This window comes from Sabethes cyaneus, chromosome 1 (genome assembly GCF_943734655.1).
Source record: "Sabethes cyaneus chromosome 1, idSabCyanKW18_F2, whole genome shotgun sequence".
NCBI lineage: Eukaryota > Metazoa > Arthropoda > Insecta > Diptera > Culicidae > Sabethes > Sabethes cyaneus.
Window position 1 is genome coordinate 167,360,353 of NC_071353.1, and position 13,688 is coordinate 167,374,040.

Below are 13,688 nucleotides of genomic sequence, written 5' to 3' on the forward strand. Positions count from 1 at the left end.
TTACTACTTTGTGTGCCGAAAGGCGGCAGCTGGAACCGAAGTGCGATAGGATTGGAATATGAGATTCCTTTACTGATAAGAAGCGCGCCATCCGGTTGCCTGCGGGCAACTCAGTTGGTCTTCATTTTATTTGACTAAATCCCATACACACAGAAGTATGAAAAGGCAAGGATGAAAGTGAACCGGGAAGGCTCCTATGATGAAGTAGGTGAGCCTACTTGTGCTTCATAAGTTTTATATCAAGAGAGATGGAGACTGTTAACAAAGCATCCTTTTACTACCACCCATCCACCCATTCTCGGTCGCCTGTATACGAAAATCCTTCCCTTTGTTTCGGTGGTGTCATCAGGGTCGTGACTTGAACGTTTTCTTTTTTTTTTTTTGTTCCTTGGCCAAATTCGTCCGCCGTCACGTTGTAGATGTTCGCTCACGTTCTCGTTTTAATCAAAGCAATCTATCGATCTAACATGTTGACAAATGGTTTACAATTACGCAATGAAAAAAAAATTCAAGCACTATCGACACTATCGACAAAGTAGGCTTTCTTTCAACGTAACCTGTCTAGTGGCAATGAAGATCCTTTAGAAAATTGGCTATTTTTGTAAGACAGTCTCATTCGTCAAGAGTGAAATTCAAAGCACTCGCTTAACATCGGAAACTAGCAGGACGAGGATTGCCATCGACGATAAAGTTTATCTGCAAACTTTTGTGATTCATTCAAAGTCAAATTTGTTTTGTGAAAACATAAGTGTATGTGCTAGACGACGAAACATTTATCGTATGCCGAAAAAGATGCATCATTCTATGGCCAGTCACCGAGCACAAAACTGACTCAATAATAACAATAACAACCCCCCTTAACCCTTTATAAGGCAGTGGCAACTATATTGCCACCAACAAAATTTTTTTATTTTGCTTCTATAATTATACTGATGTCATTATAGACGCAAAACAAATATTTTTCGTTGGTGGTAAATTAATTGCCACGGCCTTATAAAGGGTTAAGTCTCGACAATATTATGAAAGACAATGTTTGCGAATCTCGTTTTGATAAGTTGTATACTAAAAAAGTTTTGCATTCCATAACCAGCTTCACCTATAAAATAAAGGGTTCCCCAAAGACCAGAATTTGTTTCGGTAGTGACCGTCAATTTACAATGTACAGACAATGTACAAAACTTCTAAAAGAAGGATGATTGCAATAGCTGTTATCCATGGTTAATACGTAAAGACTTGAATGAATAAACCCCTTATCCAAGGCGTTATGCAAACCGTGCCGAGGGATGAATAGTGTGGGGGGATTAATAAATACCTAACCACAAACGAAGCTTATGGAGTACCAAGGCACCCTCCATGATACCTGTGTCACTACTACATTGAGCAGGTCACTGATGCAACAAGATCCGGAAACCCTGATAAATTGACAACTTCTGAGACCAAGAAGGAGCAAATATGTGGTTTAACAAGACGTTCTGGGCTGGTGGACTCTGGCAGGACATTCGGTAAGGCAGAAGCTTTTTGTAGTGGGTCTCCAAAACGTGCGGATCTTGGCATTATTCTGGAGGTTCCAGGCCCGAAAGGTTCTTTTACAGTGGCCACGCTGGGTGGCTCAGAAAATTCCAGTAATGTCTGGGGTAAGGGCGAGACCACACGAAGACATGGTGTAACAAGAAAGTCGTCATATGTTTGAATCTTAACTGTTAGAGTCAATAAAACCGTAGGACTAACCCCGCAATTGTCCTGTACGCCAACAGCTGGCTACGAAGTTTGTCGAATAAAAACAAAATGTCATGTTTGGTAAACGGAACACAAAATTGGGAAACGGAATTTAGAACGTAGTCTTTTCTCTGCTTTGCTTTAGGGATAAGAACTTATCTCAGACAGATATTCATAAATGTGCCTGAAATTTTTGGAGCGTCTTAGTAGAATACGAAACCTAAAATTAAGAAAGAAGAAAGCTTATCCAATTTAGTTCTACTACGTATATTTTATTCACGACAGATACGTATTTCGCCTACGACTTGCAGGCTTTCTCAGTGTCTGTTTTCGAACTAAATTGGCCAAAGCAATTTTACAGTTTTTATAGGAGCTTATGGGTACGCAATCTAAAAACGCGAGTACCTAAAAACATCCAGAGAACTAGCAGAAGACGACATAATGGTCTCTTTCGATGTTACGGCCTTATTCCCAAGCGTCCCCGTGGAAGAATCGATAAGCCTCTTGGAAGACTGGCTATTGAAACAGCATGAGGATAACGCATGGAGAAAAAAGGTGGGAGGATATGTGAAGCTGACACGTTTGTGTATGAAGGAGAACTACTTTACATTCAGAGACAATTATTACAAACAACTGAAAAGTGCACCGATGGGCAATCCTTTATCACCGTTTCTGTGCGAACTATTCATGGCTAACCGTGAAAATAAGCTGGAACAAAACCAGGTTCTTCCAACAAGATGGTGGCGCTACGTCGACGACATTTTTTCGCATCATCAAAAAAGGAGAACTGAAAACCATTCTAGCAGCCATGAACGGCACACACAGAAACACACTTCACATATGAAATAGAAAAAGACGGAAAACTTCCTTTCTTGAATTTCGTAATAAGACAAATTGAAAGCACAGAAACAGAAATTGAAATTTACAGGAAACCAACAAACACCAAACGAGTTATACCTAGCTCATCTAATCACTCCCACCAATACAAAATGGCAGCTTTCCATCACGTGATACACAGGATGGAAACATTACCGTTAAGTGAGCTAGGAAATCAAAAAGAACTAGCACACATTCTTGAAATTGCAAAACTAAACGGATATAAAGAAACGACAATCCAGAACATTATTTCCAAAACAAGAAGAGACGCATACAAAAAATCACTCGCAACACTTGCACCAATCACACCAGAACTTAAGAGAGTGGCAGTAGAATACGACGGAAACATTACACGCCCTCTCCGTCGGAAAATGAGGAAATTTGGAATTGATCTAGTCTACACGAGCCGAAACAATCAGCTCAAAAATAAGTTGGGATCAACTAAAGACCCGATAGAAGAACACAGGAAATCCGGGGTTTATGAAATCAGTTGCCCACATTGCGAGAAGGTTTACATCGGTCGGACGAGAAGGAATCTGGAAACACGTACTAAAGAACACTTGGCAGAGGTAACAAAAGCATCAAGAGATGCCGAGAAGGGCCTAACACACCATTTTAGATCAAAAGTGGCTGAGCATATCTTCAACGACAACCATCCGCTGACCATTGACAACGCAAAAGTAGTAAACAACTGCTCTGCGTGGAAGATGGATGTAACGGAAAGTTTAGAGATTTACAAGAGGTGCTCCTCCAATTTACTAAACAAAGACCCTGGAAACGGCAACTCCTGGCTTTTTAAATATGTGCCAAAACACAGACATACAGGAACACACACAGACGAAACAACTTCTGGTTAAAAAACTTCGCTCTCTCTCTCTCTCTCTTCTCAGATCCCGGTTTCACATTATTCGCTCCCATTAGCTTTTTAAGGTTTCCCTTAATTTAATTATTTTTTTAGATCTCAGACTCTTTCAATAGAATTAGTTCACCAATAGAATGTAGTTTACAATATTATTAGTTTATCTACACCAACTGTGTATACCTGCACAGGTAGTCTTAAGCAAACATTGTATCCCTTTTTTTGTATGGGCTTATCACTTTGACCACAACATTATTGATCTATTGTAATGTTGCCCGGGTGTATGCTGCATTCTGCACTGCATTTCTGTGCTTTATCGTTATTGAGTAAACGATAAGCTTATATTTTTTTTTATGCGTGCTTATGTGTTGAGGGTTTTACCCATGCTTCGATGCATGTCCTACTATACCAAACCTGTTTCGCCTCGTTATAGTTAGCACTGGTGAGTCCTCCTGAGGTTCAAAACCATTACCTCATTAGGTGCTCATACCAGTATATTAACCATAAGAAGCGTCTTCGGGATAATGTAGAACTCAGCATGAAGGAAGGGTGATGAGGGGCCAGAGAATAAACCCATGCTAAAGTCACTTTGACATCGAATGGCCTGATTCTACTAAGATTCGAATCCACGACCATTCGCTTGTCAAAGCAGACTCGGTAACCTTGCTACAGAGCCCCCCTTGTATCCCTTTACCTACACTAATTTTGGTATACCCGCACATAGCTCACGGAACCTTAAGGTCCTATAAAAACCGTAAAATTGCTTTGGCCAATTAAGTTCGAAAACAGACTCTAAGGAAGCCTGCAAGTCGCAGGCGAAATACGTATCTGTCAAGCATAAATATACATAGTAGAATTAAATTGGATAAGTTTTCTTTTTATTTAATTTCCAGGTTTCGTATTCTACTAAGACGTTCCAAAAATCGGTCAGTCGATAACTAAAATAGATGAACGATTAATAAAACGCCTCAGTTTAATGTTCGCAGTAATCTCTTCCTGCGAAGAATTCGCTGAAGAAAAATTTAAAAGTTATTCCAATGAAACTTCACAGTCATACGTGTCTTTGTACGGATGGTATCGAATGCCGACAACTTTGCATAAGGTTCATATTCATGGATGAAATAATTAATAAAGCTATGGTTCCAATTGGTCGGATGTGTGAGGAAGCGCAGGAGCAAATGAATAAAGAAATACGGCGTCTAAGAAAGGACAATTCCCGAAAAGGTTCTTGAATGACGAATTTATTGGATGGAGTTTAACGAGTTGCTAATTTCGTCAGATCCGATCATTTCTGGGCTCCGCAAAGAAACGGAACGAAACAGTGATTTATCGGAAGATGTTAAAACACGTTTGAAGCTGGTAGAGGATGATAGCGATTAACAATATAGCAAATTTTTCTTAACAAATTCATCGTTCCGATAAACATAAAAAATTATTCTTTTTTTCTCATCTTAAATATCTGGAATCGAACGAAATCTTTTTCTGAATCATGTGTCGCTTCCATATTAGGTCATTGCTTTTGTTATCTTTCAATATCTTTCAATTTGCTTCAAAATTCCAAGGATAGCAAGAAACACTGTTGGCTAAAAAGCAGTTTTAATTTGTTTTAAAACATACGTGAATATGAAATAATCGTTCACAGTTATGTATTGGAAACATGAGCATGAGCTTGCACAATTTATTATAGTTTTAGTAATTCAGTTTGTTGCAAACCACTCAGAATATAAAAAATGTATATACAGCCAAACAAAGTATGATTTACAGCAATAAGTTTTTTAAGCAACCCTAGACGTTCATATGATAATTTTAGAACATTTTAGATACAAAAATCAGATTCAGCGACCCAACATTATCCTTAGATGACATTTTCAGCATCTTCGGACAACTTTTATTTTCGTCCAGCTTTTGTATGGATCCACTGTGCAACGTAGCTATACTGTATAGATGGGAAATTTCATGACAAACAACTTTGCCGAAGAAAGTATGGACGTATGTTCAAATCTCGCTGAGATATTTACGATTTTATGACGGCGAAATAAAACGCATTTCTGTAATTTTCAAACTTTAGCAGGACTACTGGGGATTCTTGGTCTTTCAAGTTTTTTCCAGGTAGTAGACATTTTGTGAGATGACCGGTAAGATCACCTTCAAAGAGATCCATAGATCTTTTGATCCTAAGAGTACTCTTACTCAGCTTCTAATTGTATAAACTGATGCAATGGAAGCATATAAAGTAAAACATCCAATACCTTCGATGGTGAGCTTCTTATTGTACCTGGTATTGAAAGAGTGGCTAGCCTTTGAAGTCTTTCTAGCTTTTTTTGTGGAGCCTTCTCCTTTGTTTTTGCCCACAGGACTAACGAAGCATAGGTCCTGGGTCTTACAATAGCCGAAAAGATCCAATGGATCGACTTTAGTCTCCATTTTTTACCAAAAGTCCTTTTACATATAGCCATAGAGCATTTATAGCTTTATTTACTGCTTGCTCTAAATGTGTGTTCCAATTGAGTTTTCTGTCACGAAATACTGCAAGTGTCTGAAAGCGTTCAAAAGTGTTCCTTTCAATGTTATATTATCTATACCTATAAAGAAGGATTTCTGTCTGTCTGTCCGTATGTTCCTTATAGAATCGAAAACTACTGAACCAATCGGCATGAAAATATGCATGTAGAGGTTTTTTGGGGCCAGGAAAGGTTTTAGTGATGGTTAGAAACCCCTCTCCCCACTAAGAGGGGGGGCTCCCATACAAATGAAACACAAATTTCTGCATAACTCGACAACTAATCAAGCAAATAGAACAAAATTTGGCATGTGGGTGTTTTCGGTGACAAGAATTTATTCTACGGTAAATTGAGACCCCTCCTCTCTTTATAAGGGGAATTATAACTCCTCTCCTCTTTAAAAGGGGGGGCTTCCATACAAATTTCCTCATAACTCGAGAACTAATCAAGCAAATGGAACCAAATTTGGCACGTGGGTGTTTTTGGAGACAAAATTTTTTTCTATGATGAATTGGGACCTCTACCCACTTTAGGAGGGGGGGCTCCTATACAAATGAAACTCAAATTTCCTCATAACTCGAGAACTAATCAAGCAAATAGAACCAAATTTGGCATGTGGAGGTTTCTCGAGGCAAAAATATTTTCTATGGTGAATTAGGACCCCTCCCAACTTTAAGAGGGGGTGCTTCTACACAAATCAAATACAAATTTCCTCATAATTCGAGAACTAATCAAGCAAATGGAACCATATTTGGCATGTGGGTGTTTTTGTAGGCAAGAATATTTTCTATGGCACATTTTCTATGGATTTCCCCACTTTAAGAGGGGGGGGGGGCTCCTATACAAATGAAAAACAAATTTCCTCATAACTCGAGAACTAATCAAGCAAATGGAACTAAATTTGACATGTAAGTGGTTTTGGACGCAAGATTTTTTCTATGGTGAATTGAGACCCCTCTCTTCTTTAGAAAGCGAGTTATGGCCCATCTCCCCTTTAAGAGGGCGGGCTTCCATACAAATGAAATGCAAATTTCCTCTTATCTCGAGAACTAATCAATCAAATGGAACCAAATTTGGCATGTGGGAGTTTTAGATGGCAGAAATTTTTTCTATGGTGAATTACGACCCCTTCCCTTTTTAAGAGGGGAGCTCCCATACAAATGAAATTCAAATGTCCTTATAACTTGACAACTAATCAAGCAAATGGAACCAAATTTGGCAGGTGGAGTCTTGGAGTTTTGGAGTCTTGAATTTATTTTACGACAGTTAGAGACCTCTCACCCCTGTGGTAGGGGGATATGGACTCTCATACAAATAAAACAGAAATTTTTGCGAAACTCAAAAACTAATCGAACTTGAGAAATTCGAGACTCTTCCATAAAACATTAGTCAATACAAGACCACAAAAACTATCTATAGTAACACTAGATCATTCAGGACGAGACAGTCGCGAGTGTTGCCGGTGACCCGCCGTCGGAAGCGCCGCCCACTGGGGGGCTTGCAAAACTCGAGATTGTGACAAAGATCATCCGAGATTCATGATTTATGTACAACACAGGTAAATTTGTGGCAATACGATGTTTGTCGGGTCAGCTAGTTCAATATAAATTGTTTCCGTCTCGTAAATGGTATGATGTTGAGGTGCTGCCTATAATTTAGAGCAATTTGCATTCGATCAGCGATGGTAGAATCAAATGTTCTACATACAGTTCTGACTATATCATCGGTGAAGCCAATTATTTCGAAGCCAGCAGCTATCAAACTTTGGAGAAGATCATGAACTGTTAAAGACCGCAATAGATGTGTTATAACACCTTCTTGTGGGCACCTTTTTATTACTCTTTACGCTGATAGTTGAGCTTTCAAGGTTTGCTGATATTTCTCTTTTGGATATCATTCCACTGATCCAGTAGATGATGGATATATCGAAATCACGTTTTGTCATAGCCGTTTTCAAATGCCCCTTCTATGTCAAGGAAGGCAGCTAGTGCAATTTCTTTCGCTTCAAAAGACTTTTCTAGTTTCTTGATATGCGAACTGATATTTGGCTAAATATGATGACTTTATATGTTCATCAATAATTTTTTCCCTTGTTTTTAACAGAACAGACGATTAGATTACCGGCCTGAAGGATTTTGGTGAAGTTTTATCCTTCTTATTAGCCTTCGGGATGAGCGTGACCCGTATATTGTCGCTATGCTGCTGGTACGTGGCCTAGTGTCAGGCTTAATAGAAAAAGCCCTTGTATCCTACCTTTATAAGCCCATGGCTCCTGGATCAGTGCTATATCCAGTTTGCTTTCTATGAATCTTCTGCAAAGTACCGCTATCGTTCCATTTGCATAGTGAAGATTCGCTTGAACAAATTTAATCATTTTACTTTTGGACAGTTTCCTTTAGGTTGTTTTACGATCAAGCTGTTTAGTCCTGGGCCGTTGACACCACTAGGTCCTGGGATTTGACTGATCATATCAGCATCGCCAGTTTCCTCATGGGTCTTATCGATGCCAAGGTCGCTCCCGAGCGCTGATCCTCCACTTGGTTGGATACTTTCCTTAATGAATTTTATGTTAAAAATATTTTCCATACTGAAGATGTTACTCTGGTGGGGAGAAAAATCAACTGTCCTTTACCAGCTTGGAACAGTTTACTGTTACCTTGCAGGCGCCGTACGACCTTAAGAAACTTAATTAGACCTCCTCAAGCATTCATTCTTAGGCACGAGTCGCGTTACACCGTGGATTGGGTTCCTCTTCCGCAATTGGCCCAGAATGTAGCATGCACCAGAACACAAGAATTTTTACGAGATTCGCCTCGAAAGAGACTTGACATGCAACTCCGGACGGTTCCGTGACAATTTTGTCAGAGAGTCATCCGGCGATGTATGTCGTCAGCCAATCTCAACACTCCTCCTTTATCTTGGCTTGTGAGGGGGCTCCGTAGCCGCAAGGTTATCAAGTCTGCTTTGACAAGCGAGTGGTCGTGGGTTCGAATCTTAGTAGAATCAAGCCATTCGATGTCGTGACTTTAGCATGGGTTTATTCTCAGGCCCCTCCATTTACCCTTCCTTCATGCTGAATTCTATATTTACCCTCTGAAGCCTCTCGACAATGCAAATGTCCCTCCTATAGTTAAGTGTACCCGGCTATAATATGGGATAGTACTGGCAGCGAGGAATAAAAGTGGGTAAAGTAGATCAAGCTTTGAAGGAAGGGTAAGCCCCAATACACACAAGCACGCATAAAATTTAATAAAGCATATCGCTCATTCAATAGCGATTATAGGAAAAAAGAAATGCAGTGCAGGTCATACAGCAAACACCCGGGCGATATCACAATAGATCAACTACACTGGTCGCAGTGATGAGTCCACACATGGAGAAAAAAAAATCTTGGCTTGTGACAGGCAGCTTGGGTCCCGATCCAATTTCCCCATCATTTGTTCGCTCTTTTTAGGGAGCTACACGGGTAGTTCATCAACAAAGGTCTAGCGGATTTTGACATTCCATACCCGGTAAACGAACCTTCACGTTCAGTATGGAATGAGGGGGGAGCTAACGTTCGCAGTTCGCAGGCCGTATAATCATCGCATAACCTACCAAAGCAGTTTATGACGTCGAGTATTAAAGTTACTTAAAAGTCGCTGAGTTTCAATAAGAGAGATCTCAGCACGTTTACCGGTCTCATGACAGGACATTGTCCGAGCAAATATCTTCGATCTTCGAAATATTGGTTTCGTACAAGATGATGTTTGTCGCTTTTGCAACGCCGTGAGCGAAACCGCGGAACACATGCTCTGCAATTGCGCAAGTTTTTTTTCCGTTTTTACTTTCAAAGAAAATTTTTTCTATGAGCAACTTACATGCTTTGTTTCAATTTTGTAATATACCTGAATTGAAAAAAAACCTTGGCATAAAATAAAAAATCGCAAAAGAGAAATTAGACAATTTCTTACCTGGGCGCTCCTCCCGATAATTAGTTATGCATGAAAATCAAAACTTGAGCTTCTTTTGTGTGTACTTTCATGAAAATAAAAATAATCATTAGCTTTAACGCATCGCATTTTTACGATGTTGCCTGTTAGAGGGCTAAGAGGGCAGACGATCTCGTCTAAAAATGAAAATGATCGGCTAACTGCTCGATTCGTTTGTGTTCCAGCTAATAAGACCTTGGCTCTACGCGAAGACTGGCCTTTTCTCTCTCGAGTACAGCGCAAATACTTAGAAATAAAAAGCTGAATGATTTAAAAAATTGCCAGGCTTGAAGGGTTGTGGTAAAACCATGAATGGTTGTGGTAAAATCATTCAAGCCACTTTGAATAATAATCAGAATCGATGTATTGCTGCGGGCTCGATCGCATAGTTAACGTAGGACTATGTTAGGAAGGTTTTTGTTTTGGCACTTTCTTTCAGTCTTGCTGGGATGATCCCCGTCGTCCGTAAGACGTAATCCTACGTCAAAAGATCATCACACCGGGGCGCATTTACTAGAGCATCTCGTAGTGAATGAATCATCAGAACAATACATGCAAAAATAGGTGAACGCATTGAAACTTATGCTTACATCAGCGATATCGAAACAGCTATAAATCTGTGTAACAACTTTCAGCATTTCCTCGAGTAAACGATGCCAGAACGAGACTTTCGCCGATGCTGCTAAAGGGGGTATAGAAGTTTTACGACTTTGAAAAATCGATTTTTTTCTATTATTGATTACTAGCTGACCCGGCAAACCCGGTACTGCCACAAATTAAATTGTGCTGTTGTAAATCGTAACTCTCCGGTGACCTTTGTCACACGATCTCGAGTTTTGCAAGTTTCTGAGTTTGTAAGTTACACAAATTTTCAATTTTTTCTCACAGTAAAGTAGAAAACAACTCCCACTATTATTTCGTCGGATAAAATGAAGCTAATAGTATTTAAATATTCGCCGTGATTGTATATTACTAGTTGAGCCCGAATCTTACGATCCGGAAAATATAAATGTCTGTTCAGAATTCAGAAAACTGCGGATACATTCCGTTGGTCAGTGTTTGTGAAAATGTTTAATCTTTTTAAAAATCGAACTAAAGTTGACAATCTTAATAATGCTTATTTTGTGAATGATTTTTAATGACACTTAAATCTTTGAATAATTTTTTATTTGTATGTTTGCGAATACGCGATGTGGTAGACACCAGTACGTAAAAGGCAGGGAATATTGGGACCCGCACCTCATCTTTCGATTTTATGCCGTACATATGAACGTCCGATTGCTATAGATCGAATTTAAATTTCAGTTTTCTGCCAATGTGTTTTTTTAAATTAAGGGATATTACATGCATTGCGTATAATAGACGGCGCCTAAAACTAGGCGGGTGAAATCGGCAACGTTGCAAAATCGAGCAAGAACTAAAGTATGCCCACGCGAGCGAGTATAAGCAGCATCCAGCGCTGACGCAACTAACGCAAGCGTACGATAAGCAACCACCGATGCTGCGTGCATTCATCCTGCTACCTACTTACTAGCGAGCGCACAGCCTCGAAATGTCTTTCTGCACAGCTCGCTCACAAACCCTACAGCTTGTGAGAAGCCAACAGCCCATGCGGGCTAGCGGCATACTAGGATATATGGATACTTCTTATTTTCAGTGTTGGGCACCGTTAACTCGCTAATTCGCTAACCGACCAATCGAGAAACGCTAGTTATACTTTATAAGTTATACTCAGACTAGCCGAATTGTTGTTGAAATACCGCTGTTTATTTTAAAATTAATAAACTGTAAAGCATTTTATCCATTATAATAGGTTTTGATCTTAGTTAAATAGAGGTTTTCCGTCAGATCATACCCCTCCTTTTCTTGTTTTTTCTCGAAAGTACTCCCAATACGAGTGACAATGGTGCAAAAATATATTTTTTTCGTTGACTAGAATTTACTACGATTTTTTAAACAATGCAAATTGCAAGAATGTTGAATTTCTTTTCACCAAATTACTAAATAGTATCGGTTAGCGAATTAGCGGTGCCCAACACTGCTTATTTTGCATTTTTATCTTATTTATTCACCTTACGTCATCCCTTACACACGCGGATAAGACTGCGAGCCCTCGCCAGTGATCGGCGTCAGCTGCTTGGATTGCAACGCCGAGCGAGAGCGGCGACTGTGGCCGATAGCATGAAAAAATAAGAGCGAGAGTCCGTAGGAGATACTCTAGCCAGCGTGTTCGTTAGAACTAAAACGCGCGTGTGAGAAAATTAGACCACACGAGTGCGCTCTTGCAACACTGGAAATCAGTATGGGGGTAAGACCGGTATCTAATTTTGGCAGCAGTCAGTTTAAAACTGCGCAATGAAAAGCATTACTAGCTCTCACCATTCCGCTATTTCTCCTCACTCTAAAAATTTCATTACTTTGTTCTACCGGCCCTTCGTCAATTGTAAAAGAACTACAGTTTCAAAAACTATTCTTTTTCCTTTTTCTCAAGCTGTTATTTGTTTACAAAACTCAAAAGTTATAAAAGTCTTTGCTAAGCTTCTACCAACAAAAAAATTTTTTTTTTCAATACGGTGTGTAGTTTCTGAGAGAAAGGTACATAAAGCTTGAAAATCGTGTTTTTACAGGAGCGGTGTTTGATTCGAGCGAGGTTGTTCCACGCCGCAGTGGAATGCTTATGTGTTGGATCGTTTTTCGGTCACTTCCCGTGGTCCCGATCATTACAAAATTAGTATCAAAATAAACGAAAAAGACTGCAAAATCAAAATCTGAAATAAAACATTTGACTTTTTCAAACATTTTGGTCGCTTATATCTCTTAAATCGCTTAAAAAGAAATGAGCACCGGGAAGCAAGACAGAAGTTTGACGGAAAACGTCATGCTAAAGTTCGTTTACGTTAGGTTTTTCGATTCGCACTCAGTTGGACGCATGGTAACACTCAGGGCACAGCAACACGGCAGTTTAATTGAATCTAAATTAAAGGTACATTATAAGAATGAATTCACAAAACGGGTTCACTATGTGCTGTCAACATGTTGACCCGCATTTTTGTCAATGTTGGACTATATCATCGGCGTGGGTAAATGGCTTCGGCGGCGTGGGGAAAAGGACCTAGGCGGCACGCCGGTTCTAAATCATCGGCGGCGGCGGCGCGTGCAAAAGTGTCAGCGGCGGCGCACACTTCTAATCGCGACAAGCAATCGAGCTGAGCAGGCGAGTCGAGCAGTCGAATCAAGCAGTTGGGTCGAGCAATCGAGTCGAACAGTCAAGTCGAGCAGTTTAGACGAGCATCAAGCAAAAAATCAATCAAGCAGTCTGGTCGAGCAGTTAAGTCGAGTCGAGCAGTCGAGTCGAGCAGTTGAATCGAGTGGTCGAGTCGAGCAGTTGAATCGAGTGGTCGAGTCGAGCAGTTTAATCGAGTGGTCGAGTCGAGTAGTCCAGTCGAGCAGTTGGATCGAGTAGTCCAGTCGAGCACTAGAGTCGAGCAGTCGAATCGAATGGTTTAGTCAAGCAGTCGGGTCAAGCGGTTAAATCGAACAGTTGTGTCGAGCAGTTCATTCGAGCAGTCGACACGAGCAGTGGAGTCGAGAATTCCAGTCGAACAGTTTATTCGAGCAGTAGAGTCAAGTAGTCCAATTGAGTAGCTGAGTTGAGCAGTTGAGACGAGTAGTCGAGTCGAATAATCCAATCGAGCAATTGAGTCGAGCAGTTGAATCGAGCAGTCAAGTCGAGCTGTCGATTCAAACAGATGTCAAGCAGTTGAT

General features: G+C 40.1%; 1 protein-coding gene across 2 annotated transcripts in view; it reads left to right on the top strand.

Moving 5' to 3' along the window:
• LOC128732566 (protein-tyrosine sulfotransferase) overlaps nt 1-13,688 on the top strand; it is an 87,802-nt gene that overhangs the window by 957 nt on the left and 73,157 nt on the right. The gene's annotated exons all lie outside the window — the stretch shown is intronic.